We start from the raw sequence: 17,500 nt of genomic DNA, 5'->3' as shown, positions 1-17,500 counted from the left end.
ATATCAGAGCTGACCAGCATCACAACGAGCAAACAAATACAAATAAATAAACACGCAGATGGTAAACTAGGTGGTCAAAAATAACTTTAAAACGCAGGACTGAAGGAGAAGGGATTAATGTAGTGTATGTCTGATATACAGTACAGTTAGAAAATGATATCAAGTGAAAGAGAGTTATATGAGAGAAGAAGATGATGATGAAAAAGGAGGAGTAGGAAGATGTGGAGAGGGAGGAGGAGGATGAAGGTGAGGATGTGGATGATGATGATGATGATGATGACGAGGAGGAGGAGAACAAAAAGCAGACGAAGAAGAAGAAGAAGAAGAACAACAACAACAACAACTACAAATTAAAAAAAAGAAAAGAAAAGGATAATGTTAATGATAATGATGATGATGAAGAAGGAGGAGGAGGAGGAGAAGGAGGAGGAAGAGAAGGAGGCGATTAACTACAAGGAAAACGACTGGTAAAAGATGGATAAATAGGAATATAAAGGCCCGTATACACTTTTGCAAAGGAAGCTTCCCATCAACTTTTCCTAAGCGATTTATTTTGTTTATTCCAGGTTATTGTTCTATTGTCTGTTACAGAAATTCTTCTCACGTAGCGATAGTCTATATGAATAACGTTCAATAGGATATTAACCTGCCATATCCAGAATTCAGTCGCCTAGTAGGTATTAGTGACCTTCCAACACTAAAAAAACAATACGAGCCAAAGAGGTAATGGGTGGGTTGATCTTTCTCCCCCTACACAAGGGTACTGCCAGTATCAAGCCACACCGTGAAGCCTCTGAGATGCAGCGGAGTGGCGAAGCCTTAATGTGTCTCTCACATCGCTATGCCACAGTAGGAGTTCGGTTCCCTTGAGATTGGTCACGAAATATCGCGAAGAAAATTACGCCGATCGTCTTGTCATATATTTACTGCAATACGGCAGCCTAGCCGCGGGGCATCACACCTCTCGGGAAGCAATACTTCATTGAATCAAACCAGGATATATGAATTACATTATAATATTGTTAATATCTGAGGATTTTCTTAGCGCAGAGAAATTGGAGCAATATTATTAAGAATATTTCTCGATCATCATCAACATCTTCAGTTACTGTGTTTTGATATTAATTATTACCGTCTCTACAGATCTTCATAACCCCATCAATAGGGATAATTAATTTTTTTCTTTCTTAAAGCGATTGTTTCACACTTGCAAAGAGTATTTAGTTTTTTGTGGGCTAAATACATATATCTGTAGCCCCTTCACTACTATGGGTGTCCTTTAAGCTGAGTAAAATAGTCTGACGATACGTACAACAAAATACAAAAGACGTCCTGGGATTGAATAAGTTAACTTCTGTCCAGAGCCTGGAATTAAGGTCTACCAATTTCAGAGTACATCCGTGCACATTAACCCTCTTAGCCGCTTTGTAACAACTTTGTATTTTATTCATGTTGACACCACACGAATAAATTCATCTCTGGTAAATCCACTGTAGCAACATGGTTAAGTACTATTGCCATCAGCGTTGTCAACATGAGTTGGCCCCTTCAATTATAGCACATCTTTTATACTTTATTCATCCTACAATGAGCCAAGTTTACTCTAATTTGAGAATATCTCGTGTGGTGAAGCGGTAAATGAAGACTATATCCAACCTCTCCCGTTCCAAAAGTATCTAAAGCTGAACAATATCGTCTGGAGGGAGCAACAGTAAAACATAAAGCAACGTGACCATACTGAAAGGTTATCTTTATATATTATTGCAGCAGAAACTACTGTACATCACATATACTTAGATTCGAGTTAGAAAATAAAATGAAGGTAATTGAAAAGAGGAAAAAAAAAAAAAAAAAAGGGAGGTTTGGAGGCGTCACTCGGAACCCGGTGCCCCAGCATGAGGATCGAGCCAGTACCAACCACGCTGCCACTCCCTTAACACCTTCAATACACTGACGTCGTTTTGTAGTATATTCTTGCCGCTACACACTTTAATGCAATATTGAAATGACTTGTTTGATAGTGTGCTAGTTTATGAAATTAGTATCTGTCCTCCTACTTTTAAAAATATATATTAATCTAAATTATATATATAAAAAAAATGTGCCTTGAGATACGAAAAATTAAGAAGAAAAAACAACAGCGGATTGTATGGGTTACGTGTGTGTGTGTGTGTGTGTGTGTGTGTGTGTGTGTGTGTGTGTGTGTGTGTGTGTGTGTGTGTGTGTGTGTGTGTGTGTGTGTGTGTGTGTGTGCGTGTGTGTGTGTGTGTGTGTGTGTGTGTGTGTGTGTGTGTGTGTGTGTGTGTGTGTGTGTGTGTGTGTGTGTGTGTGTGTGTGTGTGTCTGTGTGTGTGTGTGTGAGAGAGAGAGAGAGAGAAAGAGAGAGAGAGAGAGATAATGATGAGGTGGCAGGGGTTATAGGAAGCAGGTCAGGTTTCCAAAGCGTTTATGGATATTGTTTTTAACCCCGTCACTACAAATGGTTTTTTCAGAGTCAACAAAATCGTGTGGAGGCAGCAAGATTAAATTCCCACAAGGTGATATTATTAACCCTTTCAACCCGATGGCGTATTTATATTGTATATTTGACAGCATGTACTTACCCCGCCGACACTCCTTTAACACCTTCACTATGGCTACTTAGTTTACTATTTGACTGTTGCTGCCTCCAGACGATTTTATTTATGTCAGGGAAGGGTTAATGAAGGCTATATCTGACCACTCCAGTTTGGCAAATCTCTTCAAACCTGAAGAAATTAATCTGGCCACGATAAGAATAAGTTTAAAATTACGTCCTCAGGCTGAAGGGGTTAAAAACTATCTCAATCAGCGTTGTTAACTAAAATTAACCCCTTCAGTACGGCGATCTCTTTTTATTGTTTTTTTATTGCTTCCTCCAATTTATTTTATTCAAGTCATGGACGATCTCTTGTAAGGAGGTTACTGAAGGCTGTATCTAATCCCTCTTGTCAGAAAAGTCTCGCAAGGGCAAAATAAAATCGACTGAAGCTACCAAAACAAACTCCTATATTCGTCCCAGGATCCAAAGAGTTAGGAACGTTGTATGTCACTGCAGCTGACACCAGATAATTCCTTCTATGACTAATTATGCAGAGACGATAAAAAGGTGAAAGACGAGAAAGTAAAAGGGAGAAGGATGTGATCAGTCGAACCCGGTGCCCCAGCTTCAGGGCAGAGCGCGTACTAAGTCCACTGCCGCTCCCTCAACACCTTCAATATTCTCACGTCCATTTTAGTTAAGTGTTGTTTTTTTCCGACGAGTCTTTTCAAACTGGGAGAGACCCTGGCAGGGAAAAGGTTGATGCCTGTATGTAAGGCTTTCTGTTGAAATAGTCTCTGGTAACCTGAATAAAATCACTCACAGATACCAACAATGAACTAAGAAATACGTCAGCGCATTGAATGGGTTAACTCCTTCACTCCTAAGACGTATTTTTTTTTATTGTTGTTGCTGGCAATAGACGATTTCCTTTAGCTCAGGGAATAGGTTCTACACTAAAGGGGTTAATGAGGCCATATCTAACCATTACAGGTGGAAATTTCCTATCGTATGGTGAAATGTAAAAAACGTCATCAGGTTGAAGGCTTTAATCCAATGAAGGATTTTTTTTTTTTTCGGTACATCAAGAGGATTTTGTTGACTACAGTGAAATAGTTTATAGTGACGGCGTGACAAACAACATTGATTAACCACTCCTCTTGCCAGGATGATTTCTCTGCCCGAGCTGAAAACACTTGTCTGATGGCAACAATCTATCTATCTATCTATATACCTAGGCTGCTTCCCCCAAGGAAAGGGAGGTAGCCGAGACAGGACGACTCACTCTCCCCTGTGGCGGGGGGGACACAACCTGGCCGCACTATGGGGTGGTACTACTACTCTGCGGCCAGGTTGTGTTAGGAAGAATACTGCCACCGTATTCCCTGCGTGTCGTAAAAGGCGACTAAAAGGGGCGGGGTGAGGGGACTAGGGACCCCCTCCTCTGTTTTGTAGTTCCTAAAAAGAGACAGGCCATGGCAACAATAAGAACATTTAATACACAACACCAGACTGAAGAAATTAAGATGAAATAATGTTTTATCACCTCTTATGAAACCTTTACCTTTGCATAGTTCCTCCACCTCAACTTGGCCAAGATTTTCTTTCTTTTGAAGCTCATTTCTCGTAAAGCAATTGCAGAATAAGGCAATAATATGGTTCGACATCTTGTCAAAAAGGCTTTCTCACGAGAAGGACCACAGACTACTCCTAAGACATACGGTACTGAAAGCGTAGCATTCAAGATGGAGATGACAATTTTGCGCCAAGTTAAAGTGGCCGGAGTATAGTACGGCAAATTCCCCACATTAGTCCTGTGCTCACAGCAGTGCAACTGTGAATAAGGGAGTAAATTCGACTGTTGCGTGCAGTTTTCCAGGAGACGATGTGGACTTAGCAAACACTGATTTTATGTCTTAATGTCCCTAGTCTTACTAAGCAGCTTAAAAACACAACTCCACACAAACAATTTCCTTGTGAGAAGTTAGGCTTTGTACAAACCAAAACACACACACACACACACACACACACACACACACACACACACACACACACACACACACACACACACACACACACACAACTTCAGTACAAAAATATTTAAACAGTATATAAAAGTAAAATCGCACGTATCAGAGCTGACCAGCATCACAACGAACAAAAAACACAAATAAACAAACACGCAGATGATAAACTAGGTGGTCCAAAATAACATTAAAACGCAGGACTGAAGGAGAAGGGATTAATGTAGTGTATGTCTGATATACAGTACAGTTAGAAAATGATATCAAGTGAAAGAGAATTATATCAGAGAAGAAGAAGATGATGATGAAAAAGGAGGAGTAGGAAGATGTGGAGAGGGAGAAGGAGGATGAAGGTGAGGATGTGGATGATGATGATGATGATGATCACGAGGAGGAGGAGAACAAAAAGCAGAAGAAGAAGAAGAAGAAGAACAACAACAACAACAACAAACACAACAAAAATAAATTAAAAAAAAGAAAACAAAAGGATAATGTTGATGATAATGATGATGATGAAGAAGGAGGAGGAGGAGGAGAAGGAGGAGGAAGAGAAGGAGGCGAATAACTACAAGGAAAACGACTGGTAAAAGGTGGATAAATAGGAATATAAAGGCCTGTATACACTTTTGCTAAGGAAGCGTCCCATCATCTTTTCCTTAGCGATTTATTTTGTTTATTCTAGGTTATTGTTCTATTGTTTGTTACAGAATTTCTTCTCACGTAGCGATAGTCTATATGAATAACGTTCAAGAGGATATTAACCTGCCATATCCGGAATTCAGTCGCCTAGTAGGTATTAGTGACCTTCCAACACTAAAAAAACAATACGAGCCAAAGAGGTAATGGGTGGGTTGATCTTTCTCCCCCTACACAAGGGTACAGCCAGTATCAAGCCACACCGTGAAGCCTCTGAGATGCAGCGGAGTGCCGAAGCCTTAATGTGTCTCTCACATCGCTATGCCACAGTAGGAGTTCGGTTCCCTTGAGATTGGTCACGAAATATCGCGAAGAAAATTACGCCGATCATCTTGTCATATATTTACTGCAATACGGCAGCCTAGCCGCGGGGCATCACACCTCTCGGGAAGCAATACTTCATTGAATCAAACCAGGATATATGAATTACATTATAATATTGTTAATATCAGAGGATTTTCTTAGCGCAGTGAATTTCGAGCAACTTTATTAAGAATATTTCTCGATCATCATCATCTTCAGTTACTGTGTTTTGATATTAATTATTACCGTCTCTACAGATCTTCATAACCCCATCAATAGGGATAATTAATTTTTTTCTTTCTTAAAGCGATTGTTTCACACTTGCAAAGAGTATTTAGTTTTTTGTGGGCTAAATACATATATCTGTAGCCCCTTCACTACTATGGGTGTCCTTTAAGCTGAGTAAAATAGTCTGACGATACGTACAACAAAATACAAAAGACGTCCTGGGATTGAATAAGTTAACTTCGTCCAGAGCCTGGAATTAAGGTCTACCAATTTCAGAGTAAATCCGTGCACATTAACCCCTTAGCCGCTTTGTAACTACTTTGTATTTTATTCATGTTGACACCACACGAATAAATTCATCTCTGGTAAATCCACTTTAGCAACATGGTTAAGTACTATTGCCATCAGCGTTGTCAACATGAGTTGGCCCTTTCTATCATAGCACATCTTTTATACTTTATTCATCCTACAATGAGCCAAGTTTACTCTACTTTGAGAATATCTCGTGTGGTGAAGCGGTAAATGAAGACTATATCCAACCTCTCCCGTTCCAAAAGTATCTAAAGCTGAACAATATCGTCTGGAGGGAGCAACAGTAAAACATAAAGCAACGTGACCATACTGAAAGGTTATCTTTATATATTATTGCAGCAGAAAGTACTGTACATCACATATACTTAGATTCGAGTTAGAAAATAAAATGAAGGTAATTGAAAAGAGAGAGAGAAAAAAAAAGGAGGTTTGGAGGCGTCACTCGGAACCCGGTACCCCAGCATGAGGATCGAGCCAGTCCCAACCACGCTGCCACTCCCTTAACACCTTCAATACACTGACGTCGTTTTGTAGTATATTCTTGCCGCTACACACTTTAATGCAATATTGAAATGACTTGTTTGATAGTGTGCTAGTTTATGAAATTAGAATCTGTCCTCCTACTTTTAAAAATATATATTAATCTAAATTATATATATATAAAAAAAAATGTGCCTTGAGATACGAAATATTGAGCAGAAAAAACAACAGCGTATTGTATGGGTTACGTGTGTGTGTGTGTGTGTGAGTGTGTGTGTGTGTGTGTGTGTGTGTGTGTGTGTGTGTGTGTGTGTGTGTGTGTGTGTGTGTGTGTGTGTGTGTGTGTGTGTGTGTGCGTGTGTGTGTGTGTGTGTGTGTGTGTGTGTGTGTGTGTGTGTGTGTGTGTGTGTGTGTGTGTGTGTGTGTGTGAGAGAGAGACAGAGAGAGAGAGAGAGAAAGAGAGAGAGAGAGATGATGATGAGGTGGCAGGGGTTATAGGAAGCAGGTCAGGTTTCCAAAGCGTTTATGGATATTGTTTTTAACCCCGTCACTACAAATGGTTTCTTCAGAGTCAACAAAATCGTGTGGAGGCAGCAAGATTAAATTCCCAAAAGGTGATATCATTAACCCTTTCAACCCGATGGCGTATTTATATTGTATATTTGAAAGCATGTACTTACCCCGCCGACACTCCCTTAACACCTTCACTATGGCTACTTAGTTTACTGTTTGACTGTTGCTGCCTCCAGACGATTTTATTTATGTCAGGGAAGGGTTAATGAAGGCTATATCTGACCAGTCCAGTTTGGCAAATCTCTCCAAACCTGAAGAAATTAATCTGGCCACGATAAGAATAAGTTTAAAATTACGTCCTCAGGCTGAAGGGGTTAAAAACTATCTCAATCAGGGTTGTTAACTAAAATTAACCCCTTCAGTACGGCGATCTCTTTTTATTGTTTTTTTATTGCTTCCTTCAATTTATTTTATTCAACTCAAGGACGATCTCTTGTAAGGAGGTTATTGAAGGCTGTATCTAATCCCTCTTGTCAGAAAAGTCTCTCAAGGGCAAAATAAAATCGACTGAAGCTACCAAAACAAACTCCTATATACGTCCCAGGATCCAAAGGGTTAGGAACGTTGTATGTCACTGCAGCTGACACCAGATAATTCCTTCTATGACTAATTATGCAGAGACGATAAAAAGGTGAAAGACAAGAAAGTAAAAGGGAGAAGGATGTGATCAGTCGAACCCGGTGCCCCAGCTTCAGGGCAGAGCGCGTACTAAGTCCACTGCCGCTCCCTCAACACCTTCAATATTCTCACGTCCATTTTAGTTAACTGTTGTTTTTTTCCGACGAGTCTTTTCAAACTGGGAGAGACCCTGGCAGGGAAAAGGTTGATGCCTGTATGTAAGGTTTTCTGTTGAAATAGTCTCTGGTAACCTGAATAAAATCACTCAGAGATACCAACAATGAACTAAGAAATACGTCTGCGCATTGAATGGGTTAACTCCTTCACTCCTAAGACGTATTTTTTTTTTTATTGTTGTTGCTGGCAATAGACGATTTCCTTTAGCTCAGGGAATAGGTTCTACACTAAAGGGGTTAATAGGTTCTACACTAAAGGGGTTAATGAGGCCATATCTAACCATTACAGGTGGAAATTTCCTATCGTATGGTGAAATGTAAAAAACGTCATCAGGTTGAAGGCTTTAATCCAATGAAGGATTTTTTTTTTTTTCGGTACATCAAGAGGATTTTGTTGACTACAGTGAAATAGTTTGTAGTGACGGCGTGACAAACAACATTGATTAACCACTCCTCTTGCCAGGATGATTTCTCTGCCTGAGCTGAAAACACTTGTCTGATGGCAACAATAATAATATTTAATACACAACACAAGCCTGAAGAAATTAACATGAAATAATGTTTTATCACCTCTTATGAAACCTTTAGCTTTGCATAGTTCCTCCACCTCAACTTGGCCAAGATTTTCTTTCTTTTGAAGCTCATTTCTCGTAAAGCAATTGCAGAATAAGGCAATAATATGGTTCGACATCTTGTCAAAAAGGCTTTCTCACGAGAAGGACCACAGACTACTCCTAAGACATACGGTACTGAAAACGTAGCATTCAAGATGGAGATGGCAATTTTGCGCCAAGTTAAAGTGGCCGGAGTATAGTATGGCAAATTCCCCACATTGGTCCTGTGCTCACAGCAGTGCAACTGTGAATAAGGAAATAAATTCGACTGTTGCGTGCCGTTTTCTAGGAGACGATGTGGACTTAGCAAACACTGATTTTATGTCTTAATGTCCCTAGTCTTACTAAGCAGCTTAAAAACACAACTCCACACAAACAATTTCCTTGTGAGAGGTTAGGCTTTGAACAAACCAAAACACACACACACACACACACACACACACACACACACACACACACACACACACACACACAACTTCAGTACAAAAATACATAAACAGTATATAAAAGTGAAATCGCACATATCAGAGCTGACCAGCATCACAACGGGCAAACAAATACAAATAAACAAACACGCAGATGATAAACTAGGTGGTCAAAAATAACTTTAAAACGCAGGACTGAAGGAGAAGGGATTAATGTAGTGTATGTCTGATATACAGTACAGTTAGAAAATGATATCAAGTGAAAGAGAGTTATATGAGAGAAGAAGATGATGATGAAAAAGGAGGAGTAGGAAGATGTGGAGAGGGAGGAGGAGGATGAAGGTGAGGATGTGGATGATGATCATGATGATGATGACGAGTAGGAGGAGAACAAAAAGCAGAAGAAGAAGAAGAAGAACAACAACAACAACAACAACAAACTAAAAAAAAGAAAAGAAAATTATAATGTTAATGATAATGATGATGATGAAGAAGGAGGAGGAGGAGGAGAAGGAGGAGGAAGAGAAGGAGGCGAATAACTACAAGGAAAACGACTGGTAAAAGATGGATCAATAGGAATATAAAGGCCCGTATACACTTTTGCTAAGGAACCTTCCCATCATCTTTTCCTAAGCGATTTATTTTGTTTATTCCAGGTTATTGTTCTATTGTCTGTTACAGAAATTCTTCTCACGTAGCGATAGTCTATATGAATAACGTTCAAGAGGATATTAACCTGCCATATCCAGAATTCAGTCGCCTAGTAGGTATTAGTGACCTTCCAACACTAAAAAAACAATACGAGCCAAAGAGGTAATGGGTGGGTTGATCTTTCTCCCCCTACACAAGGGTACTGCCAGTATCAAGCCACACCGTGAAGCATCTGAGATGCAGCGGAGTGGCGAAGCCTTAATGTGTCTCTCACATCGCTATGCCACAGTAGGAGTTCGGTTCCCTTGAGATTGGTCACGAAATATCGCGAAGAAAATTACGACGATCGTCTTGTCATATATTTACTGCAATACGGCAGCCTAGCCGCGGGGCATCACACCTCTCGGGAAGCAATACTTCATTGAATCAAACCAGGATATATGAATTACATTATAATATTGTTAATATCTGAGGATTTTCTTAGCGCAGAGAAATTGGAGCAACATTATTAAGAATATTTCTCGATCATCATCAACATCTTCAGTTACTGTGTTTTGATATTAATTATTACCGTCTCTACAGATCTTCATAACCCCATCAATAGGGATAATTATTTTTTTTCTTTCTTAAAGCGATTGTTTCACACTTGCAAAGAGTATTTAGTTTTTTGTGGGCTAAATACATATATCTGTAGCCCCTTCACTACTATGGGTGTCCTTTAAGCTGAGTAAAATAGTCTGACGATACGTACAACAAAATACAAAAGACGTCCTGGGATTGAATAAGTTAACTTCGTCCAGAGCCTGGAATTAAGGTCTCCCAATTTCAGAGTACATCCGTGCACATTAACCCCTTAGCCGCTTTGTAACAACTTTGTATTTTATTCATGTTGACACCACACGAATAAATTCATCTCTGGTAAATCCACTGTAGCAACATGGTTAAGTACTATTGCCATCAGCGTTGTCAACATGAGTTGGCCCCTTCAATTATAGCACATCTTTTATACTTTATTCATCCTACAATGAGCCAAGTTTACTCTAATTTGAGAATATCTCGTGTGGTGAAGCGGTAAATGAAGACTATATCCAACCTCTCCCGTTCCAAAAGTATCTAAAGCTGAACAATATCGTCTGGAGGGAGCAACAGTAAAACATAAAGCAACGTGACCATACTGAAAGGTTATCTTTATATATTATTGCAGCAGAAACTACTGTACATCACATATACTTAGTTTCGAGTTAGAAAATAAAATGAAGGTAATTGAAAAGAGAGAGAGAGAAAAAAAGGAGGTTTGGAGGCGTCACTCGGAACCCGGTGCCCCAGCATGAGGATCGAGCCAGTACCAACCACGCTGCCACTCCCTTAACACCTTCAATACACTGACGTCGTTTTGTAGTATATTCTTGCCGCTACACACTTTAATGCAATATTGAAATGACTTGTTTGATAGTGTGCTAGTTTATGAAATTAGTATCTGTCCTCCTACTTTTAAAAATATATATTAATCTAAATTATATATATAAAAAAAAATGTGCCTTGAGATACGAAAAATTAATCAGAAAAAACAACAGCGGATTGTATGGGTTACGTGTGTGTGTGTGTGTGTGTGTGTGTGTGTGTGTGTGTGTGTGTGTGTGTGTGTGTGTGTGTGTGTGTGTGTGTGTGTGTGTGTGTGTGTGTGTGTGTGTGTGTGTGTGTGTGTGTGTGTGTGCGTGCGTGTGTGTGTGTGTGTGTGTGTGTGTGTGTGTGTGTGTGTGTGTGTGTGTGTGTGTGTGTGTGTGAGAGACAGAGAGAGAGAGAGAGATAATGATGAGGTGGTAGGGGTTAAAGGAAGCAGGTCAGGTTTCCAAAGCGTTTATGGATATTGTTTTTAACACCGTCACTACAAATGGTTTTTTCAGAGTCAACAAAATCGTGTGGAGGCAGCAAGATTAAATTCCCAAAAGGTGATATTATTAACCCTTTCAACCAGATGGCGTATTTATATTGTATATTTGACAGCATGTACTTACCCCGCCGACACTCCTTTAACACCTTCACTATGGCTACTTAGTTTACTGTTTGTCTGTTGCTGCCTCCAGACGATTTTATTTATGTCAGGGAAGGGTTAATGAAGGCTATATCTGACCACTCCAGTTTGGCAAATCTCTTCAAACCTGAAGAAATTAATCTGGCCACGATAAGAATAAGTTTAAAATTACGTCCTCAGGCTGAAGAGGTTAAAAACTATCTCAATCAGCGTTGTTAACTAAAATTAACCCCTTCAGTACGGCGATCTCTTTTTATTGTATTTTTATTCCTTCCTCCAATTTATTTTATTCAAGTCATGGACGATCTCTTGTAAGGAGGTTACTGAAGGCTGTATCTAATCCCTCTTGTCAGAAAAGTCTCGCAAGGGCAAAATAAAATCGACTGAAGCTACCAAAACAAACTCCTATATTCGTCCCAGGATCCAAAGAGTTAGGAACGTTGTATGTCACTGCAGCTGACACCAGATAATTCCTTCTATGACTAATTATGCAGAGACGATAAAAAGGTGAAAGACGAGAAAGTAAAAGGGAGAAGGATGTGATCAGTCGAACCCGGTGCCCCAGCTTCAGGGCAGAGCGCGTACTAAGTCCACTGCCGCTCCCTCAACACCTTCAATATTCTCACGTCCATTTTAGTTAACTGTTGTTTTTTTCCGACGAGTCTTTTCACACTGGGAGAGACCCTGGCAGGGAAAAGGTTGATGCCTGTATGTAAGGCTTTCTGTTGAAATAGTCTCTGGTAACCTGAATAAAATCACTCAGAGATACCAACAATGAACTAAGAAATACGTCACCGCATTCAATGGGTTAACTCCTTCACTCCTAAGACGTATTTTTTTTTTTTATTGTTGTTGCTGGCAAAAGACGATTTCCTTTAGCTCAGGGAATAGGTTCTACACTAAAGGGGTTAATGAGGCCATATCTAACCATTACAGGTGGAAATTTCCTATCGTATGGTGAAATGTAAAAAACGTCATCAGGTTGAAGGCTTTAATCCAATGAAGGATTTTTTTTTTTTTCGGTACATCAAGAGGATTTTGTTGACTACAGTGAAATAGTTTATAGTGACGGCGTGACAAACAACATTGATTAACCACTCCTCTTGCCAGGATGATTTCTCTGCCCGAGCTGAAAACACTTGTCTGATGGCAACAATAATAACATTTAATACACAACACCAGCCTGAAGAAATTAAGATGAAATAATGTTTTATCACCTCTTATGAAACCTTTACCTTTGCATAGTTCCTCCACCTCAACTTGGCCAAGATTTTCTTTCTTTTGAAGCTCATTTCTCGTAAAGCAATTGCAGAATAAGGCAATAATATGGTTCGACATCTTGTCAAAAAGGCTTTCTCACGAGAAGGACCACAGACTACTCCTAAGACATACGGTACTGAAAGCGTAGCATTCAAGATGGAGATGACAATTTTGCGCCAAGTTAAAGTGGCCGGAGTATAGTACGGCAAATTCCCCACATTAGTCCTGTGCTCACAGCAGTGCAACTGTGAATAAGGAAGTAAATTCGACTGTTGCGTGCCGTTTTCCAGGAGACGATGTGGACTTAGCAAACACTGATTTTATGTCTTAATGTCCCTAGTCTTACTAAGCAGCTTAAAAACACAACTTCACACAAACAGTTTCCTTGTGAGAAGTTAGGCTTTGTACAAACCAAAACACACACACACACACACACACACACACACACACACACACACACACACACACACACACACACACACACACACACACACACACACACAACTTCAGTACAAAAATATATAAACAGTATATAAAAGTAAAATCGCACGTATCAGAGCTGACCAGCATCACAACGAACAAAAAACACAAATAAACAAACACAAAGATGATAAACTAGGTGGTCAAAAATAACATTAAAACGCAGGACTGAAGGAGAAGGGATTAATGTAGTGTATGTCTGATATACAGTAAAGTTAGAAAATGATATCAAGTGAAAGAGAATTATATCAGAGAAGAAGATGATGATGAAAAAGGAGGAGTAGGAAGATGTGGAGAGGGAGAAGGAGGATGAAGGTGAGGATGTGGATGATGATGATGATGATGATGATGACGAGGAGGAGGAGAACAAAAAGCAGAAGAAGAAGAAGAAGAAGAAGAACAAGAAGAAGAACAACAACAACAACAACAACAACAACAACAACAACAAATTAAAAAAAAAGAAAACAAAAGGATAATGTTGATGATAATGATGATGATGAAGAAGGAGGAGGAGGAGGAGAAGCAGGAGGAAGAGAAGGAGGCGAATAACTACAAGGAAAACGACTGGTAAAAGGTGGATAAATAGGAATATAAAGGTCCGTATACACTTTTGCTAAGGAAGCTTCCCATCATCTTTTCCTAAGCGATTTATTTTGTTTATTCCAGGTTATTGTTCTATTGTCTGTTACAGAATTTCTTCTCACGTAGCGATAGTCTATATGAATAACGTTCAAGAGGATATTAACCTGCCATATCCAGAATTCAGTCGCTTAGCAGGTATTAGTGACCTTCCAACACTAAAAAAACAATACGAGCCAAAGAGGTAATGGGTGGGTTGATCTTTCTCCCCCTACACAAGGGTACTGCCAGTATCAAGCCACACCGTGAAGCCTCTGAGATGCAGCGGAGTGGCGAAGCCTTAATGTGTCTCTCACATCGCTATGCCACAGTAGGAGTTCGGTTCCCTTGAGATTGGTCACGAAATATCGCGAAGAAAATTACGCCGATCGTCTTGTCATATATTTACTGCAATACGGCAGCCTAGCCGCGGTGCATCACACCTCTCGGGAAGCAATACTTCATTGAATCAAAACAGGATATATGAATTACATTATAATATTGTTAATATCTGAGGATTTTCTTAGCGCAGAGAAACTGGAGCAACATTATTAAGAATATTTCTCGATCATCATCAACATCTTCAGTTACTGTGTTTTGATATTAATTATTACCGTCTCTACAGATCTTCATAACCCCATCAATAGGGATAATTATTTTTTTTTTTCTTAAAGCGATTGTTTCACACTTGCAAAGAGTATTTAGTTTATTGTGGGCTAAATACATATATCTGTAGCCCCTTCACTGCTATGGGTGTCCTTTAAGCTGAGTAAAATAGTCTGACGATACGTACAACAAAATACAAAAGACGTCCTGGGTTTGAATAAGTTAACTTCGTCCGGAGCCTGGAATTAAGGTCTACCAATTTTAGAGTACATCCGTGCACATTAACCCCTTAGCCGCTTTGTAACAACTTTGTATTTTATTCATGTTGACACCACACGAATAAATTCATCTCTGGTAAATCCACTGTAGCAACATGGTTAAGTACTATTGCCATCAGCGTTGTCAACATGAGTTGGCCCCTTCAATCATAGCACATCTTTTATACTTTATTCATCCTACAATGAGCCAAGTTTACTCTAATTTGAGAATATCTCGTGTTTTGAAGCGGTAAATGAAGACTATATCCAACCTCTCCCGTTCCAAAAGTATCTAAAGGTGAACAATATCGTCTGGAGGGAGCAAGAGTAAAACATAAAGCAACGTAACCATACTGAAAGGTTATCTTTATATATTATTGCAGCAGAAACTACTGTACATCACATATACTTAGATTCGAGTTAGAAAATAAAATGAAGATAATTGAAAAGAGGAAAAAAAAATGGGAGGTTAGGAGGTGTCACTCGGAACCCGGCGCCCCAGCATGAGGATCGAGCCAGTACCAACCACGCTGCCACTCCCTTAACACCTTCAATACACTGACGTCGTTTTGTAGTATATTCTTGCCGCTACACACTTTAATGCAATATTGAAATGACTTGTTTGATAGTGTGCTAGTTTATGAAATTAGTGTCTGTCCTCCTACTTTTATAAATATATATTAATCTAAATTATATATATAAAAAAAATATGCCTTGAGATACGAAAAATTAAGCAGAAAAAACAACAGCGGATTGTATGGGTTACGTGTGTGTGTGTGTGTGTGTGTGTGTGTGTGTGTGTGTGTGTGTGTGTGTGTGCGTGTGTGTGTGTGTGTGTGTGTGTGTGTGTGTGTGTGTGTGTGTGTGTGCGTGCGTGCGTGTGTGTGTGTGCGTGTGTGTGTGTGTGTGTGTGTGTGTGTGTGTGTGTGTGTGTGTGTGTGTGTGTGTGTGTGTGTGTGTGTGTGTGTGTGTGTGTGTGTGTGTGTCTGTGTGTGTGTGTGTGTGTGTGAGAGAGAGAGAGAGAGAGAGAGAGAGAGAGAGAGAGATAATGATGAGGTGCCAGGGGTTATAGGAAGCAGGTCAGGTTTCCAAAGCGTTTATGGATATTGTTTTTAACCCCGTCACGACAAATGGTTTTTTCAGAGTCAACAAAATCGTGTGGAGGCAGCAAGATTAAATTCCCAAAAGGTGATATTATTAACCCTTTCAACCCGATGGCGTATTTATATTGTATATTTGACAGCATGTACTTACCCCGCCGACAGTCCCTTAACACCTTCACTATGGCTACTTAGTTTACTCTTTGACTGTTGCTGCCCCCAGACGATTTTATTTATGTCAGGGAAGGGTTCATGAAGGCTATATCTGACCCCTCCAGTTTGGCAAATCTCTCCAAACCTGAAGAAATTAATCTGGCCACGATAAGAATAAGTTTAAAATTACGTCCTCAGGCTGAAGGGGTTAAAAACTATCTCAATCAGCGTTGTTAACTAAAATTAACCCCTTCAGTACGGCGATCTCTTTTTATTGTATTTTTATTGCTTCCTCCAATTTATTTTATTCAACTCATGGACGATCTCTTGTAAGGAGGTTACTGAAGGCTGCATCTAATCCCTCTTGTCAGAAAAGTCTCTCAAGGGCAAAATAAAATCGACTGAACCTACCAAAACAAACTCCTATATACGTCCCAGGATCCAAAGTGTTAGGAACGTTGTATGTCACTGTAGCTGACACCAGATAATTCCTTCTATGACTAATTATGCAGAGACGATAAAAAGGTGAAAGACGAGAAAGTAAAAGGGAGAAGGATATGATCAGTCGAACCCGGTGCCCCAGCTTCAGGGCAGAGCGCGTACTAAGTCCACTGCCGCTCCCTCAACACCTTCAATATTCTCACGTCCATTTTAGTTAACTGTTGTTTTTTTCCGACGAGTCTTTTGAAACTGGGAGAGACCCTGGCAGGGAAAAGGTTGATGCCTGTATGTAAGGCTTTCTGTTGAAATAGTCTCTGGTAACCTGAATAAAATCACTCAGAGATACCAACAATGAACTAAGAAATACGTCAGCGCATTGAACGGGTTAACTCCTTCACTCCTAAGACGTATTTTTCTTTTATTGTTGTTGCTGGCAATAGACGATTTCCTTTAGCTCAGGGAATAGGTTCTACACTAAAGGGGTTAACGAGGCCATATCTAACCATTACAGGTGGAAATTTCCTATCGTATGGTGAAATGTAAAAAACGTCATCAGGTTGAAGGCTTGAATCCAATGAAGGATTATTTTTTTTTTTTTTTCGGTACATCGAGAGAATTTTGTTGACTACAGTGAAATCGTTTGTGGTGACGGCGTGACAAACAACATTGATTAACCACTCCTCTTGCCAGGATGATTTCTCTGCCTGAGCTGAAAACACTTGTCTGATGGCAACAATAATAACATTTAATACACAACACCAGCCTGAAGAAATTAACATGAAATAATGTTTTATCACCTCTTATGAAACCTTTACCTTTGCATAGTTCCTCCACCTCAACTTGGCCAAGATTTTCTTTCTTTTGAAGCTCATTTCTCGTAAAGCAATTGCAGAA

Source organism: Coenobita brevimanus, chromosome 94, assembly GCF_032717465.1.
Source record: "Coenobita brevimanus isolate Jiangsu-jjx chromosome 94, ASM3271746v2, whole genome shotgun sequence".
Classification (NCBI taxonomy): Eukaryota; Metazoa; Arthropoda; class Malacostraca; order Decapoda; family Coenobitidae; genus Coenobita; species Coenobita brevimanus.
This window is presented reverse-complemented; position numbering follows the sequence as displayed.